The sequence below is a fragment of the Chelonoidis abingdonii genome, chromosome 20 (assembly GCF_003597395.2).
Source record: "Chelonoidis abingdonii isolate Lonesome George chromosome 20, CheloAbing_2.0, whole genome shotgun sequence".
NCBI classification, from domain to species: domain Eukaryota; kingdom Metazoa; phylum Chordata; order Testudines; family Testudinidae; genus Chelonoidis; species Chelonoidis abingdonii.
In genome coordinates, this window is record NC_133788.1 from 16,114,586 (window position 1) to 16,132,510 (window position 17,925).

General features: G+C 39.2%; 1 protein-coding gene and 1 non-coding gene across 5 annotated transcripts in view; one reads left to right on the forward strand and one right to left on the reverse strand.

Annotated features, from left to right (window-relative positions):
- The window catches only part of MSI2 (musashi RNA binding protein 2), a 397,445-nt gene extending 389,724 nt beyond the window's left edge, over positions 1 to 7,721 (forward strand). For 2 of the 3 annotated variants that reach the window (XM_075074083.1, XM_032779380.2), the window contains one exon: positions 3,059 to 5,138. The gene's annotated coding sequence lies outside the window, so the exon portion shown is untranslated. Of the gene's footprint in view, positions 1 to 3,058 lie in introns of all 3 variants that reach the window. The other variant, XM_032779390.2, reaches the window with a different exon arrangement.
- Positions 121 to 17,925, reverse strand: part of LOC116824241 (uncharacterized) — a 57,499-nt gene continuing 39,694 nt past the window's right edge. Inside the window, exons 5-8 of one of the 2 annotated variants that reach the window (XR_012657350.1) lie at positions 13,454 to 13,641; positions 9,453 to 9,508; positions 7,821 to 7,898; positions 121 to 1,221 (exon numbers count right to left, since the gene is read on the reverse strand). This is a non-coding gene — a transcript (uncharacterized LOC116824241). Of the gene's footprint in view, positions 1,222 to 7,820; positions 7,899 to 9,452; positions 9,512 to 13,453; positions 13,642 to 17,925 lie in introns of both variants that reach the window. The other variant, XR_012657349.1, reaches the window with a different exon arrangement.

Consider the following 17,925-nt stretch of genomic DNA (forward strand, 5'->3'; position numbering starts at 1 on the left):
TCCTATCCTTTTAACTGAGCTTGAGTTAATTACGTGTTTTAAAAAAAAATTGTTTGGCCTTTTGGCATATTCATTTTTGCAAATGAATATTTTTAATTTACACTATTAGAGGTATAAGAAGTCAGTCAATACAAAACACAAGTTATACCTATTAAACCATGTGTTTACCTTTCTAGTTTACATTTTTCTGTACGGATACAAAATAAATTTAATTGTCAAATTTTATTTCTATTGATTCTTAGCTAGGAATAAATCTGATCAGTCACATTTTAAATTTCAAATAAATCTATGGAATTTAAATCATAATTACAGAGGGGAGTGGGATTGTTACAATACGGGTGGAGGGTACTTAAATGTGTATGTGTATCTACCAATATATGCAAAACAATCCTGCACACATACACACCCCTTATCCATCAAGCCATGATCACCCCACAAAATGCCCATTGATGCTGGGCTGCATGATTTTTGTATCTAATAGAGACAGTACATCGATCAGTTTATAACTATTACTATGTTATGATCTCCTTTAATGTATGACAAGAAATGGTCATGTGTATCTCCTGCATAAATGTGTCTTTTAAATTTTTAAGAATGTTTCCTGAACTAATTTAGTCCACAAAATATAATTTTTATGGGGAGAGTAAAATGTATAAGCACTCATTTTTAATCCTAGTTATTTCTGGTAATGTTACAGTGTGTGTATACACACAGACACACACACAGTAATTGGTTTATATTTTAATAATATTTAATTTAATAATATTTTCACTGTTGTTGTGTCTATATCCTTCATAAAGACAAGCTGTGGAGTTCAAAGCATGTTGGGGATTTTTAAAGAAACAGTAATTTGAACTAATAATGCTGCAAGACAGGAAATGTTAACAAAATTAATATATTGCAATCATCTTAAACCTACCACAGCACATCAACCTATAACCATTATTTACTGGCCAGTGTTACAAGTGCAATCATTAATGACTTAAAAACAGAAACAGCTGTTAACACCGCTAATTGCTAATTAAATAGATTGGGGGGGATTGTCCGTATTATTAATTTCTCAAGGACTATTGAGTTTGAAATTTGTAATTGTGACAGTGCCTTCCAAAATATACTTCCACTTATCTCACTATGGTTTCCTCTTCCATCTGTGGGCAGGCTCCACTGCTCCAGCTTACAAGGATCTGCTAATATAGTGGTTCTCCATATGCAGAGGACTTTCTGTAAAGCAAAAATCTCATCTTGATACTGAGATAGGATGTGATAGTATTTGAACTGGGTCTTTAAAAATTACATTACTTAAAATTAATTACAGTGAATTTCATGTCAAAGTTCACCCCTTCTGCATACTCTGTGAGTGCAAGATTTCAGGTCTGCCAGCATCTCCTTCATCTCCCTCCTGCTGGAATACAACTCAGGATACACCTGCACGGCAGCCACAGGTGTGATTTGCAGCTTGTGCAGACGTACCTGTGCTAGCTGTATTCTAGCTAGCTCACTAAAATGCTTGTGTAGCCCATGCTGAAATCCACTTGCTTGTTTTTAGCACGCTCGCTAAAGCAGTGGTTTTCAGCCTTGGGGTACTCAGAGGTCTTCCATCAGCTCATCTAGATATTTGCCTAGTTTTACAACAGGCTACATAAAAAGCTCTAACGAAGTCAATACAAACTAAAATTTCATACATTGACTTGTTTATGCTGCTCTACATACTATACACTGAAATGTAAGTACAATATTTATATTCCAAAAGATTTATAATAGATGGTATAAATAAGTAAGCAATTTTTCAGTAATTGTGTGCTGTGTGACACTTTTATGTCTGATTTTGTAAGCAAGTAGTTTTTAAGTGAGGTGAAACTTGGGGCTACACAAGACAAATCAGACTCCTGAAAGGGGTCCAATCATCTGGAAAGGTTGTGAGGCGCTGCGCCAGAGTACATCTACACAAGATGCAAATCACACCCCTGCCTGCTTGCACTGTAGATAGACCCTCAATTGCAGGAGTTTTTTTTGATTTTTGTCATAATTAAAATAATTTCTGTAGTGAAGTTTAAATAATAATTACCCACCTCTGTCCCAATCCTGGAAAAAATGACCTAGAAGAGTAGTCCTGTTGCACTCAGTTGGATTAGTGACATATGAAATTGTCTGCAGGATCAGTGAGTCAGGTGTTACACATCCACTTATAAAAGTGATCATTCTGTTGAAATGTACCCATGTAAAAGTTATCATCTAGAAAGTACTTGAACAGTTTTAGAATATGCATGTTATAAAGCTATGTAAACTCAATACTGTGACTGGTGCATTAGGAGATTTTCCAGTACTTCTGATGAATCTAGTAATAATTTATTGTTCCCAAATATTAATGAACAAAAACCATCCTGTAAAAGTACAAAAGGAGCTTGTCAAAGAAGCACTGAATTTGAAACCGAGGTATTTGCTTTACTTTTATAAAGGTATTTGAAAGAGAAGATCGATAGCTTAAATTCTGCTCTGCTATACTTTTCATTCCAGAGTAACCCCATCAGCTTCAATTATGTCACTCTGCATTTACACCATGTGATTTAGAACAGATTATGGCCCAAAACACAGGTGTCAAATGTTTAAGTACGCTTCTCATTTTTATATTAAAAATTTTGTACAGTTCTCATGCATTGGCCCTTTGCTATGCCTTTGCCAACATCACCTGCTATTTACATAAACGGAATAGGCCATGTTTAGACTGTTTCTGTTCACTTTTTGTATTTAAGTGATATTACCTTTTTCATATTACACATATGAATAGTGGGTTTGATACTGAAAGGCACTGAGCTCCCAGTGACTTCAACAAGAGCTACTGGTCCTCAGCACATCCCTGGGTCAGGTCTATTATATGTCAAGTTTATACTGTATGGCACTAATTGCACAAAAGAACATACAAAGACCTGCACAGGAATTCCACTGAGCTATTTACAAATATAGGTACATAATAAACCCCTGAGGAACTGCATTAGATTTGAGAACTTCTGTTGCTCTCAAAAAAATTGGTTATGTTATGTGTTCTTTTTATCCTTTATAGAGTATATCTGGATGTCCAGGCAAGACAGGGCGAAGTTTCTGAATGGTCCCATGTTCAGGTGATATCATCAGACTTTGAGCACTACATCATCACCAATAACATAAATAAACTGGAGGTGGCACTCTATGGACTTAGGTTGTTTAAAATCTCTCATCATCTCACGAATCTGCTGTACTATAAAAACAGCTTTTAAAATATGTGTATATAATCCATTTCTCTTTTGTTTTATTTTCTTGATGGGTTCCCCCCCTTAAATCTATTTGAATCACATTTTTTCAAGGCATTTGACATACTCTCATAGTCATGTAGTTCTAATTTGTGTATCTAGTAAAAGCCTAACCATAGTGTAACTGTTTATATTAAGGGGTTTTCTTTTCTTTTTTCCTTCCTTTTCCTTTTGTTTTACGTAGTTGTTGCTTAAAGGATGCTGAGATGGTAACACGAGTCTCAGTCTTTTGGTACCAATTCTGAAACTGTAAAAACTTTTCAGGTGGAATTTTAGCACACACTGAATTAGAAGTTGAGCAAGAGCAGCAGGTGGGCTGAAGTCAAGTTTCTAGTTTGCGTTGTATGGGAGCTGAGAGGCTAGTTAAATAGCAGGATCTCTAGCCGTTCTTTTGATTTGTGATGTCTTTGTTAACCTAATTATATCTATTTTCGGCAATAAGGTAAGGACTGCAAAATTTTTTTGTGTCCTTTTTCTATAAGTGCTTTTTTTGGTTGAAAGAGGTGATATAAGGTTTTTTGAAATTGTGAATTCTGGAAAAAACAAAAACAAAAAAAAACCCTGTAAATACAATTCCATTAACTGCATATAAACTATTAAGAAAGAGAAATACAAAATATTTTTGTGATGGAGTCAGTCTAAGGCAGTTTCTCTACTAAATGGAAGAAAAAAAGTTTTAAACATTTAGATCAACTGCCAGAGCTGGCCCATAAGAGTTAGATTAACACTGTTTAGCTTGCTCTGTAGGTGTGTTAGACCTTATAACTGTACTAGCGTCATACCAGCATATTAACTAGTCATATGTGCACAGCTTGAAAGGTAACAGTTTAGTTATATTTTTTAATTTAAGAACGGCTTTTTCCCAAGACTGAAAAAGAAGCTACAATTTTAATATTTAAAGTATTTAAAGTTTGAAGCACACCTTTAATAATCATTATTTTAAATTAGATCAACCTGCTGTCCAGTCATTTCAGCTGCTCTGCATGTCCTATAAAGCTCTGACAGAGAAGAGATTCCTCTTCAGTGTCTAACATGCCATAGGAGGAGCAGTGTTAAAGCTTGCATTATACCTTTTATCCATTATTTTCTATATTAACAAATTAGGAAAGCAATCTTTTAATGTTTGTTTGTTTGGAATACCTCAGTGCTACAAGTATCACCCTAGAAGCGACGGAAGATTTTAATTTATTGTAGATGTAAACAGAATTAAAAAAATATAAAAAAAGTATAAAACATCATTGCACTGTGACTGGTAGGGGGAAAAACTGACAGTTTCCTATTTGCACATGTTTAATATTTGGCTGTTATATATATGGTCCTCTGTTGGGGGAGGAAACTTATGAAGGATATTTTTTAATTTAATTTTTTTTAATATTGGTAAATAGGCCTGCAACAGCAAAATAGAAGTACAACATGGTAGGTGGCATTAAGAACATACTGTAGTATGGATATATTTCTTCTTTTTTTAACGTAATATTGACAAGTTTTATTAATATTTTTTTAAATTGTTACGTTTATAAATTTGGTACTTTAGGTACAGCCAGTATAAGACACTGAATGCGACATTTGTTAAAAAGAGCTGCTGCACTCCTATTTTTGTAAATTTTACTAACAAGTAGACTAATGTAGACATTCAATAGACCAGGTAGAGCAAAGCATCTTTAAAAAAAACAAAGCATCATAATGCTATCTGAATGGGGAAAAAAACCTTGTTTTTCTTGTTTTTTAAAAACGAAATCATGCTTTTTTTGTCTAATATTTTAGTTTTTTTGTTTTCTTATTTCAGAACAACCAGGTTTAAGCAAAATGCTGGACGCTTTTTAAATATTGAGACTTGATCAAGTAATAAAATAACAGTTCTTTAAAAAATAAAAATAATAAAAAAAACACAAACCAAATTCCCTGAGATCCAATGTATAAGTCAGGGAATTTTTTATTAATATTTTGTCAATGTTGATGATGTACTGTACTACCATTTGTTTTTCCTCTCCATTGCCTACCACCTCATAGAATATTCTTTGTTGATCATTGTTGTATGTTAATAGTGTATAAAATGGCTATCTTGTAAGAGTGCTGTCCTGATGCTAGTGTAGTGAATTTCCCCCCCTCCTCTTTCTCTCTAGTACATATTGGTAGGTGTATTGTAATTAAGGTTAAAAATTTAGATGTAGTTATTCAGATTTAGGACCAGTAAGGATAGAACTTTCTCTTATTTAAGACAAAAATGCTACTAATTTTGGGCAGTTTCTTCCTTTTTTCCTGTCTTTTTATTTTATTTTTTGCTGATCTGATGTGGTTTCAACTAACCAAAGGTCTCACAATGTTAAAAATGCTGGCGAACTCCTAAAGCATTTTGTAGATCCCCACCCTTGACTTTAAAAAGGGGATGTGCCATACTACCTTAAATGCTAATGCTAGATATGCAAAACTGGATTTTTTTAATTTATTTTTTAAAAGAGGGAGGCATGGTATATTAAAATGATTTTACTAAGAGAAAAAATATTTTTTTAAGAATGCTCAGAAGAAATTGATAATCTGTGTGAATATGTTTTAGATGTTTATATACCTTTTGAAAAGTCCCAGTGGCCCATAGCACAAATATTGTGGAACCTGATATGTTTTTGATGTGGCTACCTAGACTAAGGTTCACTTTAGTCCCCTGCTCATTTAGAAGTCCATTTCGAAGGATTTTCTTTGTAAATTATTTTAGCACAAAGGTTCAGCTACATCTTTATTTTAGTCAAGAACAGTGGCGAATGCACTGATACAACTGATCTTGCCCATTTAGAACTGTTACCCTGGGAGTTATCAGAGAGAGACTCCTGCCTAGTTGTGCAAATGGGCAACAAAAAATAGCTCCTACTCCCCCCTGAAGTCCACTATTAACACAGAGACGGGTTTTCCTGTCCCTGTCCAGAGTGGGATATGCCCTACCCATTTCTGGGAGACCTGCATTATGATACAAAGTGCTGATACAGTGGGACAACTTTTGTTACTAAACACAATGTCAATTTTGGAGGGATTGCTGTAGCAAGGAAAATTGAGTTAACGAGGGTAACTACCCTCCTCCCCCACCCCAAAAAATAATATTCATTTGTGATTGACTTGATTAAAATGAAGACCGATCTATCTGTCCTTTTCGTTTTCTATACTTCATAATGTTCATTTGAATTTGAATTTGTAGCTTGGACTTTAAGGTAGCATGGCTCTGTTGCTGTAATTTTTTTCTTCATTGTACAGCAGTATACAGCTGGTGAATGTTACACATCTTGCTAGATTAGTTTTAATCATTGGGTAATAATGACCTGAAAAATGTTGGGATTTTTTTTCTTCCCCCAGCTATAAAACCTGCAATGCTATTTTGACCTTTAGTGTGAATGAGGGCTAGTGACTTCAGCCACAAAAACCATCCTGTTTCATTCTGCCATTCACTCAATGCAGCATAATCTATAATAAAGCAATATTGTTTATTACATTTTTATTGAGGGTCAGCCATGGTTATATATGAAATTGTTTACAAAAAACACTAACTCATAGTTATCTTTTATGCTGTGGAAATGTCTCCTGGGTGGAACTTTTGTGGATGATTTTTTTTCCTGACTGTTTTTTAAAAGCAAAACAGATGAGACAGGAAAATGAAAGTTAGTGTAAGTTTGGGAGACAGTGCATGGGAGACACACAGGCAGATTCTGTGGTCTGCATACATACACTGTAGAGTTTCATAAGTACAGAATCTAATTCAAACCCATTTTTGTGTGTGAACACTACATGAGGAGATTCTGTAAGCTAAGCAATACTTTAATACTGTAATAAAATTTACCAAAAACAAGTAGTTAAAAAAGTCAATCTAAGTGATCTGTTCACAAGTTTCCAAACAATCAGAATGTATTGTCTTGACAGAATTTCATTTCAGTGTAAAAATCAAAGCTAAAAAACTTTGACAAGAAGCAGGAGTCACCCATGTTATAAAACTGTATTCTGTACATACTCCGACACCACGTGTGGGATCTCTGTGTGTCATTTTGACGGTAGTAGATAGCAAATATAAAACATTATATGTTGTACAAGTTCTGAATTCCATCAGTAAATGTACCTAAACAAACTATGGCACAGTGGCAGGCCTAGCCCTTCCTTTTATACTTCAGTATGAACTGATGAGAACTTTGGTAGTGACTTTTTTTTTAAACTATATATACACACACATATACATATATCCATATCTATATATCAAGCATCTTTCAGGTCTGTGTGTATGGCTTTCTAAAGCCCTGTTGTAAAATACTATGTGGATGGGGGTCTCTCACATCACAGATGTGGAAAGTATAATTTTATATTTGTATTTTCAAATAAATAAGTTTGTGAAAGGTTTCCATCCTCTACTGTGGTCCAGAAATCAATGTGTTTGTCTGACAAAAAAATAAAATAAACTGTTTTGAACAGAGTTGTGGAGTCCCTTCATTATGAGTGAGTGTGAAATGTATTGGTGTATACCAGAGGGTCTGCATTTGTTCTCATCGCTTCTGCTGCTGCTCTTACCTTAACATGTCCATACTCTTCATACACATTAGAAGCAGGTGGGCAACTGCTGATTGTATGTTTTTCTGCTGTGCTTGGCTGGAACAATGAGCACAAAATCTAATTATCACCAAGAAAACAACCTTCATCCCATGTAAGTTCATGTATCCTCCCTAGCAGATGTGGGAAATGCAGAGCACCGTCTCTGTTACATTAGAAAATGATGACACACTGTCTATCTTTCTTTTGTATGACACAGCCTTAATCAAGGGGGAAGTTATAGTGGTATTTCTAATGCTCCTGCCTCCAGTTTGGTAGCATGTAGTATTTCAGACTGCAGCAGGTTGAGGGAGAGTTGAATTCTGCATGACTATATACACAAATACCCATCTAGATTTTTTTCCTTGAGCTGGTGTGGGTTTAACAAACCATCGAGAGATACAGCTATAGCTCTGTCTAGCTCCATGTACAGAGAAAGATGTCTTTGCTATCTATCTATGGGTTCAGACAGCTCACTACAGCTAGAAGTACGTGAAGATAGCTCTTTAGAGCAGTGGCTCTCATAGCTAGAGAAGGATTGCAATGGATTCTATAGCTAACAGTAGTTCTGTATAGATCTCTATACATAGCAATGGATCACTAGATGGGGTGGAATGGATCTCTACAGATAAAGAAAAGCTCTACTGATTATACATAGAGGGTCATCTCTATGCCTAATGATAAATCTCTGGAGCTAGATCTAGATGGGGAGAATGAGCTCTCTCTCTCACACACTAGGTATAGATATTTACCACAGGAAGCCAGATTTCCCCATACAGTTGGTATGTACAGGAGGCACCATTACTTTAAATGGACATTTTTCTGCCTGCAGTCGTTACATGTTTGAGTGCACCATGGTCAGACTAGGAAATCTAGGAGCTTCCACTTTTAAAATTATTCCGAGTGTATTATATTTTGCTAGTTGAACACACAGACTCAATACTCCTAGCTCTGTGAAATTCATGCTCTGGGGGATTACTTTGCCCACCTCTAACCTGCTTTTTTTAAAAATAAGAACCTGCATCTCCTCAAGGAGCCTTCATACTTTAAAATATCTGTTCTCACTCACTCTCCTGCTTTAGTAGGAATTGTGTTTGTTTGACTAATTGGAAAGGACACAGTTTAACTGATTGTGTACAAATCTGTTTTCCCCAGGCTTTTCTCTGACTCTGTAACAGAATTTTAGTGTCTGTTGGACACAGGCAGGAGCATTCTTACAATTTCTTTCCTCCAAAAGGTGAACCTGCTATAATACTACTTTATGCAAGGATTGCAAAGTGTTTTATGGAGCTGGATATTAACAACGGGGAAAGAAACGAAGCTGTTAAATTTCTGGGTCACAGCAAAAGACAGTGGCATGGTTAAGAGACAAACCCAGTTCTCATTCCCCCACACTTGTGCTTTAACCTCACTGCCTCCTTTCCTATCCTCGCTAACCTTTGCTTTTTATATCTATTTGTGTTAGTTTATGGCTTATTTTAGTCATTTCAGTGTGGGAGGTGTCTTATGTACTCTGAAAGCAAGGTCTGAAAAAATTCTTCTGCCCAGGGGAGGGAGTGATGTGAGTGTGTTTGCCTGCACCGGTTGAAAATAGGAATTGATAAATTGACATACCAGATCCAATGACTGATCCAGTCTCCTGTTTCCAACAAGGGCCAGTACCTGAAAGCCTGCTGTGGGAAGTGATGAAATAGAAGAGGGAGAGCTTGATGGGGGGGTCAGACAAACAGAGATGCACACACTGCGGAAAGAGCAAGTCTAGGCTGAGACGTGAAAGGAGAAGAATAGCTAAAAGTATACATGTAGCAGAATTAGAAGACCTGTACAACATTCCTTGCTAGAATGTGTGATGCCCAGAAAAGTGAAGGAAGCATAACAAAGGCAAGTTACATTTTTAAAGCATGTTAGATCATTAAATGCACTACCCAGTAAATAGAACACAACTGTTGTTCCTTTAAATTGCAGCAGCTGTGACAGCACAGGCTCATTCTCTACCAGAGGGACTCTTGTACACTGTAAGAGCAAATGATTGTGTAACAGACATCTAGCAATGTAGCCTTCACAGAACTGTACTGCTAATTGAGAGCTGACTAAGACATAGCCTGAGATGTGCCAGCCAATGGCAGTAGGCTGGTCTCAGTGCCTGAGGCATGTAGCACACTTGGTGTCAAGGCTGTGGAAGCAGACATGGTAAATCTGCAGCTAAGTGGTCAGTATAACCCTTCAGCCCTACTCTACACTAGAAAAATTACTTGTTGCTGATAAGTTACAGCCCTGATTCAGCTGAATGCTGCTTTAACGCAGACCAGAATAAAAAGGGTTCTGCATTGTTTCAGAAAACCATCACAGACTTGCTCTAAGCATGTTTTAACTACCATTTTCTGAACTGGTTTTGTCCTCTCTATCACAGAGAAACAGTTAATCTGAACCCATTGCTGACACTGCTTATCAGTAACATCTAATTTTTATAATGTAAATGAGCCACAGAGACTAGAATGGGAAATTGAAGAAATTTCAAGGCACAGAATGTTATGTATTCTGTGCTGGAGCTAAAGAAAAAAAGTAATAAAAACCCCTGAATATCCAATTTAATTTAGCAGAATACTCCCACTGAATTTCTCTACTAACAGCATACACTGATGTTGAGTCTCTAAAAAGTGAACCTGAGTGTAACTGGTGATGTCCAGAGTTAAGCCAGAAGATGAATGGTGCTCCTAAAACAAGTATTAACAAGAGGTGCCACCAGGATCAATAGGAAGAACCCTGGTAGAAAGTGACAAAAGAAAATTGCAGTGTCTTTCAGACTTTACAATACAATGAAGAAAACAAGGTGCTATAATATTCTAGATCAGAAATACACAAAAGAATTGATTTTTAAACAAAGCCCTCTAAATAGATAACTACGTAATGCATTGTATGACCTTCGTGAAGATACCTGCACTTCTATGGTGCTTTACAAACCATTAGCTATAGTCAAACCTCTTTAAAAGTGCACCAGATTGATTAAATTGATCTAGGCCAGTGGGTCTCAAACTTTTCACAGACCACTTGAAATTTGCTGAGGGTCTCGGCGGACTACTTAATGATCCTTTCCAAATGTTGTTTGTACCACTAGCTAAGTATTGTAAAGTGCTTTGGAGAAAAGCATTTTATATATGTATAAAAAAAAAATTAACTTTTTTGTTCTACAGAAAAGAAGCACACATCTCATATTTTTATATCAATAGTCTTACCTTTCTAATGCAATGGATGTGTCCCCACCACGGCAGCCCCCAAGCTGGGGCTGGGAAGGAGAGGGCTCTCTCCCTGGCAGCCACAGCCCCCAAGCTGGGGAAAGTCACCTCTTTCTCTGGCTGCCGCAACCCTGCACATCCCAAATGCCCCCTCGTCCCCTCCACCTGCCCCCTATTCTCCCCCAAGACCACCACCTCATCTTACATGTATGTCTTCTCCAGGGTCCAGGCACGTAATTAGTGGTGCAGTTTGAGAACCTCTGCTCCAGGTATACAGTGGCAAACTGCCAACATAAACACCCTTAAAATGAACTGATTTAAGCAAGGGTTAAATCTGGTTACGCCAGTAAAATACTGATGCAAGGTAAAAACTGATGCCCGTCTTGGGTGGGGGCATGCCCCATTTTAACGAGCCACGTCTAGTTAACATCTGTGCACTTTTCTCGTACCGACAAGGCCTAATTCACACTGAGGCATGGGAGTCCTACTGCAAATTACTGGGGTTTGTAACTGATCAACTAAGTGAAAAGAAAATGCATCACAAAGTAACCTAGCCTGGACAGTCCAGGCTCTGCTAGGGTAGATGCACTGCAGCAATGCTACTGGCACATATTACAAAGTAAGTAGGAAAAACCCTCCCCAGTGGACAAAGGTGAGCTTTTCAAAAGTGAGAGAGAGAAGCTCCTAACTCCCATCCACTTTGAAAGGGATTTAGGCACTTGAAAAAAAAATCCCACCCCAAATTTTTTATTAGAAAAAAAACCTTTGTAGTATTTGTATTATATTAGCATGTAGGAACAGTACCCCATTGTGACTGATAGGCATTGAACACACACAGAACAAGAAGACTATCCCTGCTTTTATTTCTCTCCCTCAGCATTCAGGACAAGGCGAGTATTTGCCCCCAGCTCCACCTCACCATGTCTTTGGTTTGCATGGTTTGAAACTGAACTGAGCGGTAGTGGCTGGGAGTCGCCTCTTGTAAAGCCAGATGTAATTATTTATTTTGGGAATAAGAGCCCTGTTGGCCTATAGAGAGGAGAAAGAGGAAAATGAACCTGGTTTTTAATAGAAGGCAATCCAGGAATGATGGTGACCCTCAAACTGTGCAGGGCTTCACTCCCACTGACAATTAGGAGCCAGCAGGCATTTTGAAAGAAGGCAGTTCTCTATGGACTTCTCTATAGAAGGATGTTATTTGGCAGCCTCTTTTGAAGAAGAAATTTTCAGTTATGAATAATGGCCCAAAATGGTACTTCGCCCATGCACATGGTGCTAAATAATTGTAGAGGACCCAGTTTTAAAGTAATTGTAACTCCAACTAACACCTTTACTTGTAAGTTCTCTGAACATCCATTCTGTCCTTAAAGAGTAAGTATGCTAAGTTTGGAGAGAACACGCTGTATTCTGCCTACATAACAGAGCTGTAGAATCCAAAACAACTCCGCCTTAGCTCTGGGACTATGAGTTGTGCTTTCCTAACACTAGTAAATGAACAATAAAGGCTACCTTTGTCTGTTTTCATTCTCTTCCTTAAAACTTATGCTATACCAATTTGTAGATGTTCACAGCTATTTCAGAGAGGTGTACAAGGTAACTTACAATAATTGGTCTTTACCATTGTCTACAAATCTGTTATTTCTTTGTATAATACCAGCTAAATGCTCTGTGGACCAAGCACCTAGTCTTGGTACTTGCCCATACAGCTTCCAGTGCAATCATTAACCCCATTCACTAGCATAGCACAGAGTTGGAGGGTCTTTTTGAAACTTTAAGCTATAAAAATAATTAAAGGCTACTCATAAGATTATTTACTTCATTGCAACCCCATCAAAATAACCTACTGAAAACACTTTTACCAGCAGTTGTTTCTATTTGCTGCCCCATGTGATGCCATTATACAGTCTATCCACTTTCAAAAACTATTTGCTCCATGACAATGAGACCCCCCTCTCAATGGAAAAAGTGTGAAAGGATAAAAGATGCCCCCCACACACACACACACTCCACCCGCCCACCCTCTGTATTTGGTGGACTTCCAGAGTCCCCATAAAAAATACGCCGATGCTGTTAACTTGTCATCTCACTGACTGTACTAATCCTATTTCGAGTCAGGGTGGCGGTTTGCAATATGTTACCAAGATGGTTAGCAAGCATGTTACTTAGGAACGAAGCAGTTTATTTTTCTCATTAGGACCAACATGCATTGTCTGGCTTCACACCCTGTTAACAGCTAACATATTCCACCAGAGGTTTTATTTTTGCAGTTGGAGTAGAGCAGAGCCAACATTTTTCCTTCAATATTCATGAAGTTTGATCCAGAATGGCACTAGCTTCCACACAGAGCAGCAATCAAAGCAATTGGAAATACTGAGCACTTACATGGGGCAGCGTGTTCTAGTGCAGCGAGCTGGGACTCAGGAGATCTGGAACAGCCACTGCCTTATGGTGTCTGGCCTTGGACATCACCTCTGTACCTCAGTTGTCTCATCATGGATAAGCAGAATGGGTGAAGGTTGTGGTTGAAATTTTATGTCCATGCAAGGTGCTGCCATTGCGTTGCATGCACCCTAGGTAAAAAACAGTGGGCATTTTAATTACAAAAAATTGTGACCACATTCAGCGCTGGACATTTGCAGGAATAATTTAAGGTTGGGGGAAAAGGAAGGGAAGGGCCCCCCCCCCCACTACTTTGCCAAGGAAAATGCATCTCTTTACAAAGCCCACACCCAAATTCCATACCTGGCCCTTGGCCAAAGGACCAAAAGCGGAGGGAATGCTATTCCAATTCCAGCCTCAGAAAGAGATCCTGAACGCCTCAGACCTCCATTTAACGAGCAGATAAAGAAAGCAGCAGTGTTTTGCCATTAAGAACGGTACCAACACTGGCTCACAGAACTAGGTGGTCAACAGGTGCCTTTCTTTTCCTGAAGCCTTACTGAAATACCCCCATCCAATGCCCCGTGCACATGGACAAGGGACTGCTACGCCGATAGCATCAGGCACAAGTGGAGCCAGCACTCCTCGGTCCCTCTCTGCTCAACACCATGAGGAAAACGCTCTCCTTGGGTTTTATACCACAAGGGGCTTTCAATGCAGATACATAATCTTCTCTTCAACTCATGCAGAAAGCAAGAGCGTTATAGCTGGCAAGCGCTAGTCGTTGATGCCCAGATGGTGCTGCTGGCGCCGTTTCACTCACCTGGTGACTGGCAGCTTTGGACTGATTAGATAGTTAACCTCTAGTTGTTGATCAGTGACAACAAGGGAGAAGAGGGTTGGATTCGTTCAAGAAACAAATATACAGCAAATGCATAAGTGGCAGCCTTGAGCCTATACAATTCATGTGGCCTCCAAGGGCCCTGTTCCCCCTGGGCACAGACTGCCTCTCAGCTCACAGCCCAGCCCCAGTCCACTCCATCTCTGGGGCCAGAGGGACACTGCCATTGCCCACTGCACACAATGAACTCCAGGTTCCCAGCGGCAACAAATAGGAATTGACTACACCCTGAAACGCAGGATTGGCCTAAGCAAGGAGGAGAATGACCGGGACTGTATATACAAGTTACTTCACATACGGCCCTACAACACCGAGGCCAGGTCCCTACCAGCATTGAATCAGGGGCTCTAATGCCCCATTGTCAACAATAGGAAAAGGCAGTATATGGCCATGTTATTAAAGCCTGGAAAGCATGTGGACAAGGGGGGTTGAATTAAGTTTGCAGAGGCAGCCTGAATTCTAGCATTTCGATTGCTTGATTTTTTTAAAAATATTCTTTTAATATTGTTTTCTGTCTGTAATTCAGTACAGGTTGTGATATGTCCCTCATGACCACAATATCAGAGGCAGAGCTGGCATTAGGTATAAGCAGACTAAGCAATTGCTTAGGGCCCTGAGCAGCTCAAGGGAGCTACCTCTTAATTATTAGTGTGTGTTGGGGGTGGACGGGTGAAAAATATTCCTGCTTTGGGCCCACAATGGGCTAGCCCCAGCACGGATCAGGAGGCAATGGAAGTTAGTTACACTAACATAAAACTGTCGTAATTGCACTGACTTTAATAGTTGCTCCAGCTCTGCACTGGGATAGGAGAGACCAGAATCCAAGTCCTAGTTTCAGCTGCGATCCAGTATTTTGTCAAATCCTTGCAGTGACAGAGCACATGAGAAACAGAAAGGAAGGATTCACTTCCCTTTACTAGACCCTTCAGAACCGCAGAAGACATTTCACAGTTCCCCTTTTACAGGAGGAATGAAAGCAGAGCAATACCTTTTCTTCTTCTTGCTGTATTGTTGCCAAGAGCAGGTACCGATACTCCAGTAATGAACGGCAGCAGGATGTTGAGAATTATAAGAGCATTTGGGCCACCTGGAAGGCAGTCAGTATTCAGTCTGCTAACTGGATGAGCTCAACTCTTGAGTTTTTGATGCTGAAGGTCAGCTCACTGCTGGATGCAGGATAGGCTTGTCTCTGGAAAGCAGTCAACACATCAGCCCCTTAATGGCACTGATGATTAGTGAAGCACCAAGGGAAAAATTAGATTAGAAAAACAAATGAAAATAGTTTAGGAAGTACTGTTTATTCTTTGTGGAAGATGCTGCCATATCCAGACTGCAGGAAACAATTTGACTTCAATCCAGAAGAAAAGGAGCCCCGGTCTGGAGTACATTAGTGTGGTGGGAGGCCGGGAATAGCAGCCACTTAACCCTGTCATTCAGCAAACATTAGTGAATTATGAGTGTATTATATGTTGGGTTATGTGTTTTGTGAAATGCCTGGAGGCTTGCTAGAGCGGCACTAAAATGCTATTGGGCGTCTCTGTCAAAATGTAAATTTTTATACCGACTCTGAAATAAAAATAAGATTTCATGTTTGCCTCCCAGCTACTGAAATCAAATTGCAGCCAAAGCCAGAGTTGTAAAATAAGCAAAAATTTCCCTTCCTGTCAAATTAGTTCCCTGATAAAGAAAACAAGTGATATAAATGTGATTTACTTCCTTTTCCTCCTGTCATAAACATTTATGGCTGAGAAGTAACAATGGGTTTAAAAAGGCAGTCACAGCTCTTTGATGTTTCTTTGCAGTGCAACCTGTGCTGGAGTTGGGTTTGATATATGTATCAAAGAGGATGGAGCTGCAGACCGCTGATAGGTGTGGGAATTGTTTATACCAGAGTGAATGTACGCTTATACATACATATTTCTTTATTATATACGTCTTCTATAGACATCCCCCAGACATGTATGTATTGTACACCTGCAGTTTGTGGAGATAATATCCAGGTTATAATTAGAGAGGCATGTGATATGTAAATTCTATAACCACATCACCTGCTCTCTAATCCATTATGCTGGGACTTACTGTAATCTTCTAAACAGCCCAGCAGTTTCAAACAGCCAGTGTTTAAAAATAAGCCTGTTAGAGCATGGTTTCATGCCCCTTCACCTCAAATTACACCGGCCCAAGGCATCAAACAGTTTCTCCCGAGATATTTTGCTTCTTTCACTACCAGTCTTAGCCAGAATCTAGATGTGTAGAGGATTGTTCTACAAATAACCTAATTTTTAAATCAAAAACTCAGTAAAGGAGTTAGTTTGGAGGGAAGATTCTGGCTGGTTCTCATTTTACCCAGCATGGTTTCCTCTTCTCCCTAGCTAATTTATCACTTTGTCTACCCATTATTTTGTATTCAGTGGGACCTTTGGAGATGCAGATCCCTAACTGCGACATTCCTGTGGAGTTCAGCCGAGAAGAAAGAATCCAAATAAGAGAAACAATCTGAAGAAAGAATCTTATTCTCTCTCTTACCCATAGTCTTTCCTGCACACCCCTCTCCTCAGAGAGCTAATTTAGCTCTGATGGCACTATCCATCCATCCTGCACTACAGTGGAGAAGAAACTCAGCTAAAGGCAGACTAACACAGACACCAATGGTTCCTCTAGGGCTGAGCTCTTGCTTCAATAGTGCACTCCCTATAGCAGAGGCACCTTCTCTAGTGAAATCACTGGCTGGATTGTACTGACAGTACAAATTAACTATTCACTAAACTGAAAAGCTGCTCCAGAGGTTTAGAGGATCTGGCTAATAAGGACACTTCTCATCTATACCTTGATGAGTCCAGAAAGAAAGGATTTCAAGCAAGCATGGCCTTGAAATTTGGGAGACCCCAAGATAAGGAGACCACCACAGGAAGCATGCAGCTATAGGACTGGGACGTCTCTGTGCTACTGAACTGACAACATTTTCTCAGCCCATCTTTGAGCATAACACTCTTTCCATCCCTCCACTGCCTCCCCCTTCTCTATCACATCAAACATAAGCTACTTGTCTTCACTTTCAAGGCCCTTCACAGCCAATCCCCATGCTACCTCTCATCTCTCATTCACTATCAAGATGTCAACTCCCACTTCAGATTCGCTCATGATGTCAGCCCCTCCATAGTTGGGGTTGGTCCAGTTTTGAGCTGGGGATTGGACTAGATGGCCTCCTGAAGTCTCTTCCAATCCTAATCTTCTATGATCACGTATTTATTAAATTTTCACACAAGTCCTTCCATGCTTTCTCCCACACTGCTCCACACCCCAAGCAGCAAAAAAAAAAAAAAAAAGAGCGCAGCCGCAATTGCGATCTGCAGCTCCACCGCCGCCGCTTCAGTCTTCGGCGGCAATTCGAGAGGGAGTGAGGGACCTGCCACTGAAGACCTGGACGTGCCACCCCTCACTGTTAGCTGCCCCAAGCAGCTGCTTGCTGGGCTGGTGCCTGGAGCTGGCCCTGCCCATGGGAGGCATGGTCTTTAAACATCTGCAAAGCTACCTTGTTCTCCTCCTTCAAACTGTCCCTTGCTGTGATGCCTAC